General features: G+C 36.9%; 1 non-coding gene across 1 annotated transcript; it reads right to left on the reverse strand.

The window, feature by feature from the left end:
- Positions 1-2,993: 2,993 nt before the first annotated feature.
- On the reverse strand, positions 2,994-3,069 carry LOC135268585 (small nucleolar RNA SNORD66). The gene has a single exon (XR_010336889.1). It is a non-coding gene; the product is annotated as a small nucleolar RNA SNORD66 (small nucleolar RNA).
- Between the last annotated feature and the right edge of the window lie 17,754 nt (positions 3,070-20,823).

The raw sequence follows: 20,823 nt of genomic DNA on the forward strand, positions 1-20,823 counted from the left end.
AACTTCTTGTCTATGTTGATCCTATTAACCAGATAATTGCCTAATCTCCACTTGGCTTTGTGCTCTATAGGCACAACATAACAGGTGAAGTGAATAAAAGCTCTCTTCAAGCAAATACTCTCATGAATGAGGTCTTTTTTTCAGAGGGCATGGTCGCCTGTACCTCTGGAAGACAATGTTCATCTCACACCAATGAGCAGATTAGACCCAGAGCAAAGTTGAACCAAAAGATCAGATTTAGTATCAACACAAACAAACGTTTATAGAGGCCAAGTCGAGAAGGGGGGCAGGGGAGTCTGTGTACCCAACAGGACTTTCCCCTTCCATCGCCACTTTTCTTGGAACAAACATCTGAACCACAGACATTCCAATCACCTTCTACATTGTTTATTTGGGCTGAGGCAAAACTCAATAAGATCAATTCCAAGTTGCAGAGCCCGATATACAGAGAAGAACAACTGTGGTATGAATGCAAAAAAAATTAAAGAGGAAGAGAAAGAGGACCAATGCTAGCACATATGCAGAAAGTAGATAAACAATTGGACAAAGTCATAAATTTTGGGGGAATAATCTACCTCTCAACAGATCTTTTGCATTTGAAGTGCTGAGTTAATCAGACAGTTAACCAGCATTTCATGGGATGTTCTGCTATTACTGAGGGTCAAGAGTATTCACTTGAAGAAAGTTATTTCAAGCAGCTACCTGCATGTATTATATCCTAACCCTTGATACATAAAAATATAAATATGTGACATATCATAATATTTTCATATTGGGTAACTACAGAGAATACTTTGGCAAGGGTGCTTAATCTAAAATGTTCAATTTTAATCAGTTTGAACTATGGTCTGTCTTTCTGTGAACTGAAAGCCACCAATCAATTTTCCTTTATCTTTTTTTCTGTTTTTCTTACCCAAGGCAATGCCTTTTGTAAAAGGGTATTTATTTTTAATGGATTTTTTAATGAATTTTTCAGTCAAGCTATTAATAATGCCATTAATTATAGGCAGCTTCTATTAAAGTGCACGCTGGCCTCTTAATCCTGACCCCCAGCTATTGGCTTGCAGCTAATCCAGCCTGGTGCTTGGCAGAGAAGGGCAGGCCTCAGCCAGCGGCTGCTAGGAAACAGGATGGGAAAGGCAGAATGGAGGGATAAGAGGGAGGAGGGGACGAATAGATGTTTCGTCTCTTCTTTGCCAGAGGGCCTAAAGTTTAAAGCCAGATGATGTGTGAGTGGGGTGGGATAATCCTGCGGATGCCATGCAAGCACTTAGGAAGAACTTCCCACTGGAAGGGCTTTGCTCTGCCTTCAAGGCCTGGCCGGTTTGATAACCCCACAGGAACACTGCGCTCCCTTACCTGAGGCGGTTATGTGCGACTGCCTCGGCTCCAATCTGCTTAAATCGACCAGACAGAAGCCTCAGCCACATAATGGATTCCGATCCCTAGCTTTCTTTCCTTCACCACCCCATCTTCCCAGTGTTAGGAAAAGTGTTTTAATTACCATTTGCTTTCAAGATAATTAAATGTTCCAGGATTTCATTCTTTAGTGAAAATAATGCTGTGCGCTCATAGGGAAGAGTATGTTGTGTTATTTTTAAGACTGTTGGCAGGTAGTTAGTACAAGTAAACTATTAGGTTTTGGTGAATAAGGTGCAAGCTTTGGGTGTATAGGTTTCTTTTGTTTATTGTTATGGTTGACATGGTGAGTGCCTTCTGAAAGAATGAAGCCAGTTCAATCTGAAGTTGATAGAAAAAAAAAAAAAGGTGGCTTCAAGGGACTCAGCCCAAACTGGAGAAAGGACATATGAACGGTAACATTAGAAAATAGCAAAAGTAGCCATACAAGGCTGAATACGTTTTTTAACATGATCACGAGACAAAAACGAAAATAGGAACTTGTGGGTCATTCTGCCGGCAACTCACTTTGTCTTTCAAAAGTGAGTGGTTGCATGTAATTGGTATGAGAGAAAATATTGCTTCTAATAACAAATGCTTTCTAAAAAGAAATAATAATACTAGTGGCATGGGTCTATAAAGGACAATGTTCTTAGCTATTTGCTGGTATAATGATTTCGACATAAACCAAAGTGAAACCTCACTTTCAATTATACTCAAAATAAGTCTAGGTCCAATTCTACAAAGAAATGAGAAAATTTTAAGGAGTTGATTTCATATTGGATTATAATAAATATTTACATGATATGTAGCAATAGAAGTATTTCAGGGGGAACTGACCTCAGAACCAATTGATTTATTAATGACGTTTTACTTTTATTTTTTTTCAACTATAAGCATTATCAGATTCTCACCTGCCTAAAAGGATTTCTACCATTAAAAATAGAACAGAATATTAATTTGTTGTTTTTAATAGCACAAATTGGGAAAGAATTATTGCATTTGATTAAATCACTTCTTCATTAACCAATGTACATGTTATGTCTGTCATTGGTCTGGGACTGTGACAAATTTTGATAATAGAGTGATAACAAAAAACAGCATGGTCCTACTCTTACAGAGCTTAAAGTTAATGAAGGTACCCTTGGAAATGCCAGCCTCTCCAAAATAGTCCCTCCAATCCATATAGGAAATGACAGCATATGAAGGTCTTGATGCTATGCAGATCAAAGTCCACCACCAAGGCAACTATCAAAGTGTTTTTATAAAGGAATACTGGAGAGTCCAATATCGATGGCATGAAAAATGACTTGTTTCCTCCATAATGTCTACCTTTGATTAGCCTAAAATATTTTGGGTATGGTTAAGAATATGGATCTTTGTTAATCGAAGATACTCCTCTCTGATATACAGAGTTATCATATGGATGAGTTTTATGGGAAGATAATTTACTTCCACTGGGAGCTGGGCTCTAAGATCTGTCTACGACATCAGTTTCAGAGCTCACCCTTGCCAGGAAATATAAAGAAATTCCCTCTCCTGTTCATCATTATTTTGCTTCTGTCCATAATCCATTTTTCTTTTTTTTGTCTTTTTTTCTCCCTTCCTCAGTTCCATCATGGTTACTCAGTGGCCCAGAGAGGTGGCACTAACAGGAAATCATCAGAGGACCATGATCCTTTAAGCTCTTAATGGTCAAGCCACAGCAGAGTAAGCAGAAATGTTCTTTATATCCCCTAATACTATCCCCATTTTTATTATTTTCTTAGCATATGGAAGAATTTGACTTATGATTTCAGAGGATAAGCAGTGTTCCTCTGTTTTTTTGCCAATAGTTCATATGCTCGATTCCCCACCAAACTCTAAGTTCTTGGGAGCAAAAACTGTGCCTTTCTGTCTTCTGAGCGTTTTTAGTCAAGTGCAAATGAAAGGCACAGCTAGCACCCAGGGCATCTGTCAAGTGAATAAGAGAATGAATAGTAAAAAAAAAAAAAAAAAAAGAAAAGAAATGTAAATTAAAATGTGAAACAATTTTAATTTTATTCTCAAGAAAACTGATTCTGATTGAAGTATCATTGTACATTTGATCCCCTTATTCCTTATTTTGACCCCAATTTAACAATCACAAGCTAGATAAACTTGAGCATGTTATTTAACTTCACCAATATTTTTTGTTTCCTCGTCCTTAAAATGGGAATAAAAATACTTACTTCCCAAAGTAATGCAACTTAATGAATGAGAAGTCCTATAAAAGAGCGTGCATGGGAGCTCAGTATACGCCAATAAGGTTATTATTGTACTTGCTGCTTCCTGACAGTGCATGATTGAAACTATGTCACAATGGCATTCTTTTATGTTTAAGGTGTTCTTTCCAGAAAAATAGCTGTGACTGACCATTCCTTGATTTAGCTCCAATGCTTATTATTATGTATGCTTGATGCAGCTGGAGATTAGACCTCATTGTACATTATATTACTATAATAGATTATAAATCTTTAAGCCAGTGTCATACAATGAAGAAATTCAAGAGCAAGAAGGATCCTTACCTAAACATTACTTGAAGGCATCTGAGTTCCTTGTAAATTTCCACTTGCTTAAAAATATTTGAACTAATTTTTTAAATTTCAGAGGCTTAATGTTACTTATAGTGTATCAGGGTTCAGATTCAAAATCAGTCTCAGCTGGGACAAACTTGAATATCCTAATCAGGTTACTGTCATTCTGCTACTTGACTGGAGATTATACGGAGAATCCATGTAATTTTAATTTTGTGAGCACCTGACCTGAAACTCACTAAAGGAATACTCTGTATTCACATTCAATATAGATAGGCATTCTTTCTACTAAATTTATAGACTTGTAAATTGTGTCATAAAACAAGTGGGAGACTGGGAGAGTAGAGTGTAATTAGATAGGGGGTCTCAGGCTCAAGATATTACGGGGACCCAGATTATGTGGCTGTGGCAATGGTTCTCTCTTTAGAAGATGTTGCAGTTGAAGTGTCTGTTAGTTTAGGTGTCATGAAGTATTTGTTTTCTTTGTTTTTGTGATCTGTATTAACTAAAAATTTCTAAAATTTCCAGAACAAATGAAACCACAAATTATGTTGCACCATTTTCTAGCTGTTTTTTTTTTGGTGACTGACTATATTTATAACCCTTCATCTATGTAGAAGATATTGTCATTTTATACATTGGAAAGCCATTGCAGAATACACATTCTACATTTATTTAAAATAAGTCAGGCATGAGATAAATTCTTCTAAGATAAGATTGAGAAGAATCTAATAATTTCACTGATGGATACAAAATAAAACACAAATTTTTTGGGGTATATCAAGTTTGTATTAGAAATGGCTTTAAGGAGCTTAATTTTATAACTCTTCTGATACCCCCCACGCATACACATGCATACCCATCTCCAAGTAAATAGCACACAAAAAAATCTATTTTCTGTCTGAAGAAGAAAGTTGCCTACATTTAGAGATGGTATCTTATATGAAAGTCATGGTAATACTTTTAGCCATGCCTCATTGTCCACACTTCCTTGTTCAATACGCCAGGCCATTTTATAAGGTGAAGTGGAATAATTCCTTGATTTCATATAGTACTTCACATACAGTTTACAAAGTCCCTTTACATTCATTTCTTCATATTATTCAGTGATAACCTTATGCAGTAGAGACAAAAGGGATTGTTATTACCATTTTTAGATTAGGAAATTGAAGTTTTGGAAATTCAAATGATGCCCACCATCCTACAACTCTGCAGTGTCAGAATTAGGATTTGATCTCAGATCATCTGAGCCCATAACTATTTCCACTTTCCATCACGCCAAGCACGCCATGGTACTTGATGTTGGTAGAAGTTAACTTACTTCCTACAGTGTGTGAACAAAGCTATGACAGAAACTGAGTTACTAAGTTGAGTCATATAGTATCAAAGTTTTCTTTCAACCTACAGCATTCTGTGTTTCTGGTGCACTTTAGAATGTTTAATCTGTGCTGTGAGGGATATGAAGATCCTAGCAAAATCTATCTTTCTTCTCCCTTTCAAATGCTAGAGATATTTTTCACAGGGGCTGTGGTTCCCCATCAGCTAGGAGAGGAAGGAGACATACACATCTGCAGTGGAAGAATGTAAACTTGAAAACTAAATTTGTGAATCCATATAGCTCATTAGCATTATAAATTAGTCAATTAAGGAAGGATAGGAAATTTCCCCCAAGATGTCTTAGAAAATCAAATAGTTACCTAAGAATTTTGAATAAAAAAATGATGGACTAAAACGAGGTCTTAATATAGCTGTAGGATTGTTGCATTCTCTAAATCCTTGAATTCAGTCTTGTTCAACTTCATTCCTCACCCAACTGGTGATGGGTGGTGAAGGAGTGGGAAGACATAGAGGAAGATGCAAGCTGTCTCAGTCTCCAGTTCTGGGTGAAAGCAAATAACTTAATAAAACAAAATCACAAAAAGGGAATTAGACTTTCTAGACTCTCACCCTTCCATCTTTCAATTAATTTGTTGGCAGGGCCAAGTATTGTGTTGCCAAAGTCTTTGTATATTGGTCAATAAGGACTCTGTCTCTCTCCCTCTCTTTCTCTCTCTGTTTCTCTTCTTTCTCTCTCTCTCTCTCTTATTATTCAAAGAAAATGTACATGGTGGCAGGGCACTGTTGCCAAAATTCATATTCAATTGGTAAATCTACATTTAAAATTCTTAATCTGTTTGCTTGTTTTTATGTTCATTCTTGCTCTATCTTTCTTCTCCATCCTAATGATATGCCTTTAAAAAATATCTTTCAAGGGTCTCTGAAAATAATTTCACATGGTTCCGAATCCCACTACTTTTCTTTTCCTAGGGAAGTTTCACGTGGCTGATGCTTTATTGTTTCACATTACTTGCTAGTTATTTGACTTTGACAGAGCTGGGTTATGGATTCAAGGGAAGGAAAGAGTAAAAGAACAAAAGGAGTCTAATTCGTGCCTTAGAGTCTGTCTTCCCAGTGGGACTATGTTTTTGTTTGTTCTTCACAGGAATGATGAATACTGATCAGACTAAATTTAAGACCCACAGGGAAGTTGTATGTACTATAAAATTCTTTGGGTCCTGAATAGGGTAACATACTTTATGATTTCAAAAAATACTGATGAATCTCAGTAAAGACCAGGGGAATTTTTTAAAAGCAAAGTAAATAGAAAGCCCCAGGGACTGGAGTTCTCTCTCATTTCTCACTTTCTGTTTTCTCTTAACTCTTTACAGCCCCTACTCATCCAACATTTCTCTAGGGAGATACACAATCCCCAAGGTGATAGCAAAAACAAAAATGACACTCTGGTGAGCTTTCAGAGTAAACAAAGGCTGTGCTTGTGTATAAAGTTTGTTTTATTGGCCCAACTTAACAATCTTCTTTCATATAGTCCCATGAATAGCAGGAATCAGGACGTAGCTCCTGGAATCCAAGACTGTCTTGTGAAATCCGGACAAGGAAAGCAATTAGAACTTTCAATTCTGTCTGGTTTCACCATATGCATATAGACATGGAAGTATCATAAAATTGTAAACTAGGTGATGTAAAGTGACATAGATGTAAATATATACTTAGGGTAAGCTCTGGATTACAAGGAATTATGCTATGCAAGGTTTTTTGTAAAAAAAAAAAAAACCTGGAATGTTGGATAATAAATTGTAACACATGTCTGTATATACTGATATTATTTTATAGCCACTTTCAGATGACAAATTGATAAACATTAATCTTAACTCATTTGAATAGGCCACAAGAGAACACAAAGCTAAAGCAGGACTTCTTCACTTTAGTTTTGTTATATTTTTTTCTTCTGGGCGGCAAGGAACTCAATGTAGGGTCGGGTAGGGTAGGGTAGGGTGGGGGTTTATGCAAGAGTCAGCAAAGTTTTTCAGTAAAGGGTCAAATAGTAAACCTTACAGGCTTTGCAGGTCATATGGTGTCTATATGAACTACTCAACTCTGCCATTGTAGTGCAAATGATACCATAGACAGTATATAAATGAATGTAACTGTGTTTCAATAAAACTTTATTCATAAAAAATAAAACAGATGGCTACACACCCGTGGATCATACTTTGTCTACCCATGGTCGACAGGGCACAGCATAGAGGAAAATGTCTCATCAGTTTTTATTACTAATACAAAGGAACATCTCCATCGTGTTGTAGTTTATATAATCTGAAGTAGAATCATTCAGTTAATTCTTCATCTGTAACATTACTACCCAGAAGGACTAGTAGCCTGAATCTCTTTTCCTTTATCAGTAAGTAAAGTAAGACTATATTGAACATGCATAGAGTAAGGTATTGTGCTCGCTCCTATAAGGAAACAAATGCATATGAGATAAATTCTAGATCACCCTAAAATGTGCAAACTGGTTAGAATTTTAAAGGACTAATCCTTCACTGCAATACAAGATAGAGTATAAAAAATGTCACATGTAAAAGTATTGATAAAGAATTACATATAAATCCAGAGAAAGTAAAAGTGATTGCTAAGGCAAAAAGGAAATTACAGTATTCCTAGGTGCCAGTTAGTATACTAGGTACTTTTGTTTTCTACATTTCTCATTTAATCTTCAAAATTAATCTGAGATAATGGTCTTGATATTTTCATTTTTTCATACAGGGAATTGAGACTCAGAAGGGATAAATTGATCTAAAAATATTCTTGATCCTTTTAAATCTTTTTATTGAGAATTATAGTAGCTAATATTGAAGGAGTGTTGGTTCACCTCTGCTCAGAACAACTTGGAGAAGTAAATGAGAAATTTCTCTCTTTGTCAAGAAGCAGAAGGAGAGGGAGGGGGAGATGCAGTGAGTTACCTCCTGTCTCACACTAACTTAAAAAAGCCAGATTGGAATTTGCAGCTCACATTTTTAAGCCACGTCTGAACACCTTACAATGTAAAAGATCAAGATTCAAACCATATTATATTGATATAAGAAAGCAGGTGGATGGGAGTGGGATATGAATTTAACTAGAAGTGAAAGAATGACTGGATGATTTTGAATGAAAACCACAAATATCCCTGTAAGAATATGAAGAGATTATAGGCTGATGAAAATTATCACAAGATGATACTTCTAGAAACCCTCCCCAATGCTACACTAAGGCAGAATGAATCCTTATGATGCCATGGGAATAATTATAACAAATATTTGCTAGTCTTTGGATCTTAAAGCAATTATAAATGTCATTAGCTCATTAGGTGACAAGTCATTTCAACTCCTGGCTCCCAGTTTTCTCATCTGGGAAAATAAAAAGCTGTACAATATTGATTATTAAGGTTATTTTCAGCTTGGAAAATCCAAATGTATCTGTGATCCTCTAACTCCATGTGATCTAAATCTCTGAGTTAATACATATGGCCTTTAGTTATTAACTTGCCCATCAGAGTTTGGAATTGAGCCCTAAGCCAGAAAACAAGTGACCTACCATATACTAATGACTGCAAATGCCTCTTTTAGAGTAACCCACTGCCCCCTCATTTTTAAAAACATTAAATTAGGGACACGATAATTTGAGGTCATCTAGAATTTATTTCATATGCATTTTTTTCCTCACAGAAACAAGTGTGTAATTTTTAGTATTACATGACTTTGACATTTTTATAAATACCCCAAAGTCAGAGTTATCCGAGTGTCAGCTCTTATTTTAAGGCTTTGAAAAGAGAAACCTCGGGTGTATGTTTTCTTTTTGAGTACTGTTGAGTAAATCTGAGGCCCAAGAGCTATCACTCTGGACCAGGTAATCGAGGGCTAATGGTTTCCCATCTTTCCAGTTTAGAAGATGGAATTAAAGAAATGTTGAATTGTACCCCACTAATTAAAGAAATGTTGAATGGTGCCAGTATCATTCAACAGAAATGTTGAATGGTACTTTTGTACCTAGCATACTAACTAACTGGCACCATAATATGTCAGACATACTATGTATGACAGAAAAACCCTGCCTCCACAGACCAGACACGTTGCTGGGCATCTCTGTACTTAGCACAGGGAGTCTGATCAATTAGTCCATTTAACAGGAGCTCCCCAGCCAGCCTCCCTCTGGAAAGGAGCTGAGAAATTCTTATATTCCTCTCAATATGTTAATCAGACAACTGGTATCACAGTTCTCTAACTGTGTAATACCAGTCCCCCTTGGCAGATATATTTTATTTGGATAATGATGTGAAATTTAAGATCTACGTTTCAATTGTGCGGAGCCATAGGCAGTTGTCAATTTTAGTGACAGACATAGACCTCGAGCTAAATTCCTGTGCACAAGCAAAAATTCCAACAAGCATAGCACAATTCTGGTCCCTTAATAGAAATACATTTTCTCCCATTGAGGGGCAGTATTTTTAAACTGTTCATCACATCTCTTGGTACCAGCAAATCATTAATGCTCTCGAATATTTCCTTTAACATGGGCATTGGTGACTTGAGCCATCAACCAGGCTGACAGGAAATCAGATGGTTATAACTTGATATCCTGCTTCTTCTCTAGGAGAACTGTGCTGAAAACACACCATCTTTTATCCCTCTGCAATTTCTCCAGCAATGTTGTTAGTTAATAGGTCCAAACTCTAAGGCAAAAAGAAGAGCTCTCAACTGCTGAATTTCTAAGACCTTAGGATCCACAGAATGGGGAGAATTCCCACTGCTGATCTTGCTGTTGGCAATTACATTAAAGAAACAGCCAGCAAGTGAACCCTGTGGCCTGGGGCATCAGTAATGTGATGTGCGGCCTCTCACCTTGAGGTCACTGGTTCAAATCCAACCGTGGTTAATGGGGGCTGAACAGTGTCTAGTATTCTAGGTAAAATTATTTGTTAGATTTGTGAAAACATACATCAGATCCTGAGGCAAATGTACCAAAATAAACATCACAATTAATCCTAACCCATTGGTATTATGATTTAGCAATGAGTGAGTTTTAACCAGCCAAGTTGAAAAGAAGGATTTTTTTTTTTTTAAGTTTGCAAAGTGTGTGCTCCTAATACTAAACTGACTGCTTTGTACTGTGGCCTAAAGGTAAATAAACCAGGGCTTTGTCTCAACAGAGAGCAAGGGAATTCCAGAGAAAAGGCTCCACTTCCCTGAAATGCAAATCAGGAATATCGGCAAAAGAAGCGGGCTGATTTTTCCTGCTCCAGTGGTGGACAGGGAGAAATACTTTCTTGGCATTGACTTGTTTACATGCTTCCAGGCACTAATAGATGGTGCAATAATCAGTGGTACAAATAGAAAGACAAAGGATCTGGGGGGTGGAGAATAATACCCCTCATATCTCGTCTCTGGATCTTATTTCCTCATCAGTAATATAAAGGGTTTAGGAAAAAACAATCTCTAAGGCTCCATGAACCTGTCATTCTCAGACTGAGAGCTCTGATTTCTAGTATCCAAGTAGCTTTTTACTCCCCTGATTGAACAAGCATTACTACTCTCCATGCCTGTGTATACCCTCAAGCCTGTGTACACTCTCAAGCCTGTGTACACAGGCTTAAGGGTAATCAGGACCAGATCAGAAGTTTTGACTCTGCTCCTCCCAGTTGTGTGTCTTTCTGCAGGGGACTTCCCCTTCCTGAACTGCAGGTTCCTCACCCATAATAGGAGGAAATAATATCTACCTCAAAGTTAGCATAGATTAAAGAAGATAAAGAACCTAGTACAGTGCCTGGAACATAGTAAACATACAATAAATGGTAGATATTTTTCAAGCAATTATCTTTCACCTCTATCACCCAAGAATCATCATAAGATTGCTTATTGCTTATTCACTCACTTAAGATATTCTGAAATGTAGGCTAACCTTTTTTTTTAGATTCATTTAATCAGTGTGAGCTATTTATTATCACAACCATACTTCTTCTGAATAAAATGAGGATGTACATCCTACTTAATTTGAAGGTCTGCAAACTGACATTGCAAAACAAAGTACTTTGAATATGTGAACATGCTTGGGCAGACCTTTAGTTAAAACAAAGAGATTACATGTATTTCCAAAACTGGATCTTTTTTTTCTTTTTCAATGAGAGATTACTGGGGGATGTGGGGGAAACTTTGGGTGATTGGAGATGGCTTTATAATTCATGTTTGGTTCATTTCTAGGATCAGTTTGTTTAGCTCTATCTTTTCACCTTTTCTGCCACTATGTTAACCTAAACTGCTAACTGCTAACCTAAATTGGCTCACCAATTGACAATTCATGGATAAAAGAGAAAATCTCATGAAAGATACATGAAACTTTTAGTGACTAGTCAAATTATTTTCATACCTATATTTCTAGAGCAGAGTTTCTTAACCTTGGCACTGTTGAGATTTGGGGATGAATATTTGGGGAGCTGTTCTGTGCATTACAAGATGTTTAGCAGCATCTATGGTCTCTACACACCAGATGCTAATATCACACCCCCATTGTGACAACCAAAATGGCACTGGACTTTGGCAAATGTCCCCTGGGATGGCAAAATTGCCCCAGTTAAAAACTGATGATCTAGAGGCTCCAATCCCCTCCCCAAATCATCTGGGAAAATAACAGCCATGGAAGATACGTAATTGTCATTTTCCCAGAGAATGAAGGGGCTGCAGTTTGTGTTCTTTACTCCACTTTCAAGTTGGAGTAAAGGCTCCACCTGCAGCCCTTGCTTGCCTCCCCGGTCTCTTCAAATCCGGTGTAGAGCTATAGATATATCTATTGGCCGTTAGCAGTATCGTGGGATTTGGAAACAGGAACTGGAGGATTGGTGTTGTTTTTATTTGACAGTTTTTGAGTTTTTGTGTCTATTGATCTTAGATGTCTTCCAGATGGAACACACAATGACATACAGTCCAGTTGCTGATTTTTTGTTAAGGATCATATAACAGTTACAAAAAAAAAAAAAAAAAAAAAAAAAACCAGAAAACAATGGGCGTAGCAGAAATCCAGCCACAAAGGAGAACCACTGCAATGGGAACTAGTAACTTCAGAGATGTAGCATAACAGAGCTATAGCTGTTGAGAAGGAAATCAGAAAAGTAATGGATGTCTGCCTCATAACCAAGGCTGTATACCTTTCAGTACTCTGGGACAATAAATCAATTCAGTGTTCTCCTAAGATTCACTGGCACTTAAACTATATTATGAGTGAGTGTGTCAAGATAATAAGAGAAAAATACTATGAATATGCAAAGAAAATTATTGCACAACAGCCTCCATAACTCAGGGGGTAAAAAAAAATAAAAATGATGACAAGTGGCCTAGCCACATGATGTGCGCAAGAGTGTGAAACTGGTTTAACTGGCCTCAAGAGCCGCCTGACACTTAGCACTTCTCAAATGCCGGCACTGTCCTGAACCATAGGTAAGGATATAAATGTAACTGTTGTCTTGTAAAGAGCCTTGATTGCCAGGTAACTTTGTGGGATACTTCGGCAGTTTGCCCAAACCCTCAGAGGTGTGTGCTGTTACATGTCAGCTATGAAAATATGCGACGGACATTTCTTTTTTTGGCTTGTGTGCTATGCACTGAAATAGTAAATTTACAGTTGTCCTTACTATCTCAAATTTTCCTAAGAACTGAACTCAGAAGAGACTAAGGAATGATATATTTGGGAATGTACGCTTTTAGATTCCCCCACTTTGCCTGTGCTTACAGTCTGGGAAAAGTGAGCAAAATTAGGATGAAGATGAGAAAGATGGGCTAGATTCAAATATTTTCTACCCATTTGTTGAAAGGTCATTCTAAGCTTCCATCCCTCCTCCCCACTTGCTAGTAACTTACTTCTTGCAAGAAAATAAGAGTATTTATTATTTTAACATTAACTAAAGAGCAACCTGCTGGTTCTCAGGGTAAGTCTCTCCTTACGTAAGCATTTCTCTGATTTACAGCTAACTGGTCAGCTGTTCCTCTCCAATGCTCTTTCCTTGCTCCCTGTAAAACATCTAGAAATACCAATTTTTCCAACCTCTCTTGTATTTCAAACACCACCAGTGGTAGTATATCCACTTTGTGGCTCACTAATAAGGAATAGCACAAGCTCCTTTTTTCTGAAGCAAAGACAGCCACGTTGAGCCTACAAAGTCATCCCCTAAGGATGGTTGGAGCTCTGCCTTTGCAGAGAAAAGAACCTCAGTACTTTTAGCCATGTACAGGTTACCGTCATAGCTAAACTCATCTCCTTCAAAAATAAAAGAGCAGCAAACATATATTGCAAACACCTCAAAAATTCACAAACTGCATTTCACCTCTAACAATAGTTTTGACAACAATTACAAGACAAAGTTGTATTTTGGGATTTAAACAAGGCAGGATGTTTAATCCAAAACTTTCTTTCAACAGATATCTTGTTTACTTATTAAGTAAGATGATTAATAATGGAAATATAATGGTTATTTGTTTAAATAGCAGCTCCATGTCTAGAACATTATTTTGGCAGATCATAGATGTGAAATAAAGGGAAGTTGGGTTAAGGTTCGTCCACTATTGACTGTTAGCTTTGTTAAAGTTTGTGATAATGATACTCTGCATTTAAGGAGCCTTCACCACCATTGTCACCATCAAATGCTTGAGGTGACTGTGGCCCTGGGCTTTTATTTTAGTCACATGAGGAAAGAAAAGCACTGAAGAAAGAGCATACATAGTGTGTGAAATGATCACAAAACACTGATCACATTCACATCTTAGTTATAACTTTTGCTTGCTTTGTGACACTTTCCAATTGACGTTTTTTAATGTACATCCTCCCAGTCTCTAAGGAACTTAATATTGAAGATAGATAAAACTACATGAACAGTCCAAGTGCAAGTATTAAAGAAACAAATACATAGTCAATTTTGTGACAGGTCACATGCTTAAAATATCTTGGGAACTGGAGCAAGACTAGAATGCGGAATGAATGGGAAGATTGCTCTTTATTTCCCTTCCCAGCGATTTCTCTTTGGAAGCATTCTTAATTTGAAATATTTCTTCCTTTGGTAGTGAAGGCAGATCCTACATTTCTTGGACAATATTTCTTCTCCAAGGGAAAACTTTCAACTTTCAGATAAAAAATGCTTAACTTCCATATTTTACTTGTTAAGAGAGGGAGAAAATAAGTTAGTTATTTCTGATTATACTACTTTATGCTAGACAAGAAGATCTTTATAGAGAATAAATAGCTAAACTACTGAATTAAAACAACTAATTAATATATTTGAGCTATAATACTACTTGTCCCAGGCATAATTATCAATGTGGTTTAATTCTTTTCAATAGTAGAGATTTTAGTATAAATCCTTAAAAGAGAGGATAACTATTTTTACATGAAGTCTATATTATATGACACTTGAGGGGATCCCATATTTTTCACATATTTTAATAATTTTGCAGATTGAAAAGCTAAAAAGAGTAGCTTTTTGAATACTGATTACCTTGTCTCCAATTCTGTTTTTTTTTTTTTTTTTTTTTTAAATAACAGGTGGTACTTTCCCCAAGTATCCATGAGTAACAATGTATGGGGAAAAAAACCACTTTTATAAATTTAAATAAAAGGGAACCAATACTAAATTATAGCAAAGAAACACAAATTCTATATAACTGCAGAAAGGAAATTTGCTACTTTATAGCCAATGTGTATGCTAAATATTAATACATTTCAGTTCTGCCTTCTTTTAGAACCAGTTGAATCATGAGCCTCATCAAGGAACTATTAAGTGCCTGAGGTAGGCCCCATAGGAAGAGAACAATCTTCACCTGTTTGCTACTCCCTTGAGCCTTAAAAAATCAATTTATAAAATAATAATGTGGGCAAAAACTTTACAGACAACAGAAAAAAATACAATAAAATCATTGTAGGTCCCATGTGTAAAGGCTTTCAGAGATAGAGAAGTACTCTACACATAGTAGGCATTCAATCAAGATTTCCTGATCATAATATGAATTGTTTATTATTTTATGGTACAAAGCTATAATCCTGCAGCTCTGAAATAGACTCAATACTTGGTAGAAAACCTACAAGGAATCTGTAAGTAGTCAAAAGCCAAAGAACCCAGAGTCAGTCTTCCATGCCTCCTTAAAAAGACTTCACATACTTACAGGGAGAATTGTATGCTTATAATTGCTCCCCTCATAGAAATTCAGAGAACAGCACCACTGTTCTATAAGAAAAAGGGAAATGACAATAAGATTAAAAGCAGGGGGTGTTGATCATTACAGCCCAGGGAAAAAAAAAAAGTTTAGTTCTCCCCTAACAACTACCCCTCCCTCCAAATCTAACAAATATCAGAAACCGATGGTATCTCTTTTGCTATTTGTGCTTGGATGCAGAATTCTTCATTAAAGTTGAGGGATTAAATATAGCACTTAGCTAATTAATTATAGTTTGATCGTTTTGACACCTTCAAATGACTCAGCCACATACCTTGAAGCTTTGTCAACTCAATTGCATCTTTATTTTTGTTGCCTTTAACCAACAATGAAGACTAATGCCACTCTTTCTAGTTTTCAATCACCTCTACAGAAGTGCTCCCCTGGCAATGTGCAAGGACAGACCTAATTAATCCCTCATCTGCCCTCTGTGGTGTCTATACATCACACTGGCAGTTGGAACTGCTGCTTGTTTTAAGGCTATTGCTGGAATGAAAAGCTCATCTGTTTTTCAATAATTTTACCACAGGTGGTGATTTGTAATTAGAAAGGGCAGAATCCAAATTTCGGTGTGTGTGTGTGTGTGTGTGTGTGTGTGCGTGCGCGCGCATGCGTGTGCATGTGTATGCTTGCATGTGCTTTTTAATTTACAATAGGCACTTATTGTAAAAAAGAGAAAGAGAAAATAAGCAATAGCATAGCAGGAGAAAAGTGTTTTTTGGCATCAAACAAGATTTTTAAAAGAACTAATAATTTTGGTTTTGATTTGTGTTTTCTCCTTTTTTTAATTGATACAGTTACATATAAATTAGAGATCGAACACCTGGTAAAACCCAAAAGACTCTGTTAAGTCCAGGAAACTTTAGGACTCATTGGTGTTCCCCAGAGGAGGTATATGCTGGTGGTGAGTGTGTGGAGGCAGATCAAAAGGAGTCAAGGTGAAAACCTCCTTTTTTGACTTCAGTCTCTTTAGGTTATCTGTTCTTGCTCTGAAGAGAGGCATTGTGTTCTCATCACCATCCTAGGTGGACCTTGCTATGACTGGAAAGATAGTTTATCTTAAAGAAAGCAGTCTGGTGAGCCTTAACAAAACAGCAGGAGAGGAGATTTTCTTTTAGGTGAGTGGAAAAGCTCTGATAAAGGAAACTTAATACCGTAATACTATTACTTGGTCTATTAGCCATCACTATATTGCCATTCCCTGACTCTCACCTTGATCACTATCTTTGCCTTCTTGGTCTATTTAGATTCTACTCTGTACTTTTCAAGGTATTGCTCTTCCATTAAGCCTTCCACACCCAGTCCAGCCTGCCATTCATCTTCTACAGACTGTGTGGCTTACAATCCTTTCTCTGGCCTAGGTAGGTATCAGGTAGACATCACGGTACTGACAATTAAGTGTCTGGGCATCAATGTCTTGCCTCTCCAACTAGACAGCAAATCTCTGCAGGAAAATGATGCTCTTTGGTGTTTTCTCTTGCTTCCTGAACCATGTTGTAGAGTTGGTTTATTGATACCTATATGTCTAATTGAATGGGTCATTAGGATTGCCAGTATGAATTGTAAAATGGATACTAAAACAGTGGCTTTACTCACATGCTGGAGGAAAGAAGGTTATATGTAACTGAAGAAAAAGGAGTAAAATTCCTTAGAAGAATTTTAGTCTAAGCACTAACAGAATTTTCTAGGCTGCAAGCATTATGAATCATCAAAAACAAATATTCATATGCAATTATTTTTGCTTTTGTTTTAGAAGAACAGTTACTTTGCTTTTCCAAGTACAGTTTGCTTTGGGAAAGGTGAATAAGGGATAACTTCAGTATAGGTTCCTTTAAAGTCATAGGCTTGTATAATTGTGGAGGTGGGTGTTGATAGAGGATGGCGAGATAGATATGAAGAAGTAGAACACTGACCAGAAATGGTTTCTGCCAACTTGTATTCATTTGAATGGAAAGAGGCTATCTTATACTCCTTGGCATCATGAAAAGAAAATGGCACATTGTATGTTAGCAATATGAGATCAGTGTCAGAGATCAGGATACTCTTACCCATCAAGAGATTTCTCCTTTAAAAGGAAATCCTTGTCTTGCTTTTTAGGGTTTTCTCTCTATAAGAGCAACCTACAGAACCATAATAGAGCTGACCAACACTCCACTTCCCATTCCGTTATGTCTCTATCTCCTTAGAGATTGTGGGAAAGAGTTAATACAAACAATTGGAAGGCATCTGGATCCTATATATGTTGTTCTCCCATTTAAATAGTCACCTGGATTCTGAGTGTAGAAATATCCTCACATTCTTCATTTAATATACATGAAGAATATTATCTGCTATGTTCATCCAATTGAAAAAGTGAATGCAGATCCTGTAAATACAAAGAATAGCTTGGCTCAAACGTTTTAAAGGATATACTTTTTGCATTTTTTGTTTGAATTTTATAGTTTAGACTTTTGGTTTTGTTGTTGTTGTTTTCCAAACACCTTATGTCTCAGTTCAAACTGGCTTGCCCAAATATTAATGCCTCACTCTATTCTCTATGCAATATTTATTTTCAGCCTGACTTCTAACTATTTCCCTACATGGATTTTCTTTCCTAGTTAGATTTCTATTCTCACACCCTACAGACATGTATCATACATCCTCATTTCTGGGCCTTTGCACACACACCATTCTCTTCACCAAGAATGCCCTCCACAGATCTTATTATAATGTTAAAATATTATTTTTGTTTAATGAACTATTCCAGTTGACCATGGTGGCTCCTTTTTATGACTTCCCTCCTACTAGCATTTATACAGTGCTAAAAAATCTCTATTCCCAGTACCAGGACAATAAATCTTACTTTTCTGCAGGACATCACTATATTTCTATATTTATTGTTATTTTATTCTGCTAGCATCATTTTATACACTAATGCTTTATTTCTCTAAGTTTTATGCTTTCCTTTTCTTTTGCCTTTCACAGTACTTAACATGCAGCGAACACTAAATAAAGGTTTGATAATTTGCTTTTAAATAACACATTCGGAATTGTCATTTCATTTTATGAATGTGTACTGCAATTAGAGAAGGGGAAATATATGATATTGAACGTCTCTGGAAGAGGATCATGAAACCTGATCCATATACCATAGAACCAAGGAAAGAATTGCACTTAAGCAAAATTGAGAAAATAATTTCAGACTTAGACCTACACTGAGCTGCAAGAGATCTTAGAGCTAATCTCCTCTAACTCCCTTTTTAATAAGTGAGAAAACAGAGACTCTGTACTAAGTAATTTAATTTGTATCTCTTCATTCTGTAGCTTGATAAAGTATCAATATCAGCACAATGTAATATGCTTCCTATTTTTAATAGCATTTTCATATACATTGATTTTTCTGTGATTATAGCAATGTAAAACATTTATTATCCCTCTTCTTCTTCTTTTTAATTAGTAAACATTTAGGAGTTCATTTGCTCAGTTCACAGTGGAGCCAGAACTAAGACTTGCATTCCAGGCTAACTTTCCCTGGATAATTTTTCATACTCCCAAAAGTCAAATTTATATTGCCAACTCATCTCTGATCACGTGTGTGCATGTGCTTGTGCATGTGCATGTGTGTGTATATCCAGATAACTCTCTTTCTCTCTCTTTCTTCTTCACATTTCCATTTGAGTGTCTCAAAAGCACATCAAACTCATTGCATTCAAAGATGAAATCATTAGGTTTTCAAAACGGCCTCATACCTGGTCCTGCTCCAGTCTTTTCTAACTTGGTAAAGAATATCCCCATTTATCAAAATGTGAAAGCTGGAAGTCTGACACTTACCCTGGGCAACTCTCTCACCCATCAGATCAATTTAGCACCAAGGAGGTTCAGAGATTTTACCATCTAAATATGTCTCCATTCCACTCTTTCTATGTAGAATAACTCTACCCTTGTTAATTCTACTTTTGTCTCTTTCCTCACTATACAGTTTCCTACCTGATCTCTATAGTTCTACTCTGTCTACCCACTTTACTCTGTTCTTCCACACTTCACCAGGATAATCTTTTATATATATATCTATATATATTTGATTATTTCATCGTAATGACTTTCTATTACTCTAAGTATTAAAACTAAAATCTTTAATCAACTTTAGATCAGTGTCTCTCAAATTTTAATATGTATACAAATCAGCTGAAGATCTTTCTAAAATGCAGATTCTAACCTGGTGGTAAGGCTAGGGCCTGAGATTCTACATTTATGACAAGCTCCCTGTTGATGCCAATGCTGGTGGTCTGCAGATGATGATATAAATAGCCAGGTCCTAGAAGATCCTTAGCAGTCTGGTCTACCACCTTCAGGTGTCCCTCTGCTTTTTTTCTCTGTTCTACATTAACTGTGGCCTTATTTTCATTATTTGGAGCTATCATGCTCCATCTCAACTCAAGCCTGTGAATATGTCATTTCCTTTATCTGGGGTGTTTTTTATCTGTCCCCACTTTTTTCCTAACCTAATTCCCATGTACCTAGTTTACTCACATTCATCCTTTACAGTTTAGCTTCAGACCAGTTCTGATGCCTTGTTATACTTTTCCTTCACAACAGTTAACAGTTTGGATTCACATTTTTACATTGTGTGATTATCTGGTTAATGTGACTCCAGACTCTGTGAAGATTGACTTAGAAGAAAAAAACAAGAACTGTGAAATCAAGGTTTTAGTACCTCTGTTACAGGTTCCTCTCTTGACCCCCGCAAAAAAGAGCTGAATACTCTTTCACAATTAGTTCATTATTGGCTCAAATGAAAGATGAGCACCAGAAACCTGAATATAGGCCAATGATGCCAAGGAGTAGAATTTTCTGCAGTAGTAGCTAAGAGAGAGCAAGACCCTCACCTAGGTGGTAGACTTGTTGGCTCCAAACCTGGAAACAGTTCCAGTCCCCTAAGAGCTTTCTTTAGCTCTGCTTGGCCTTGATTCTGCTACCAAAACCATCCACCAAGGGGCCCAGGAGGAGTAACACACATTAGTGCTTTAGAACACAGGTCTGCTGATATGGGTCCCAGCTGTCACCCAAAACTACCCTCTAGCTCAACTCTAGCTCCCTTTAGCTGGGGTTTAAGGTCAGTCCTACTCATACAGGGAAACAGAGGTAGATACATACTTCTGAGTCCTGTGTCAGGCATGCCAAAATTGGTTCCTGAAAGGGCCTTAAATCTTGGCTCCAGCCCATCTTGGCTATGATCAGGCAGTAGTTCTACCCAGTCAGGCACCTTCCAGGACATGCCCATCTGAGTCCCTGGGACAGGCTTGCCAAGCTTGGTCCCTTAGAAA

This window comes from Aotus nancymaae, unplaced genomic scaffold (assembly GCF_030222135.1).
Source record: "Aotus nancymaae isolate 86718 unplaced genomic scaffold, 86718_ANA_hifiasm-v0.15.2.pri h1tg000040l, whole genome shotgun sequence".
NCBI classification, from domain to species: Eukaryota; Metazoa; Chordata; class Mammalia; order Primates; family Aotidae; genus Aotus; species Aotus nancymaae.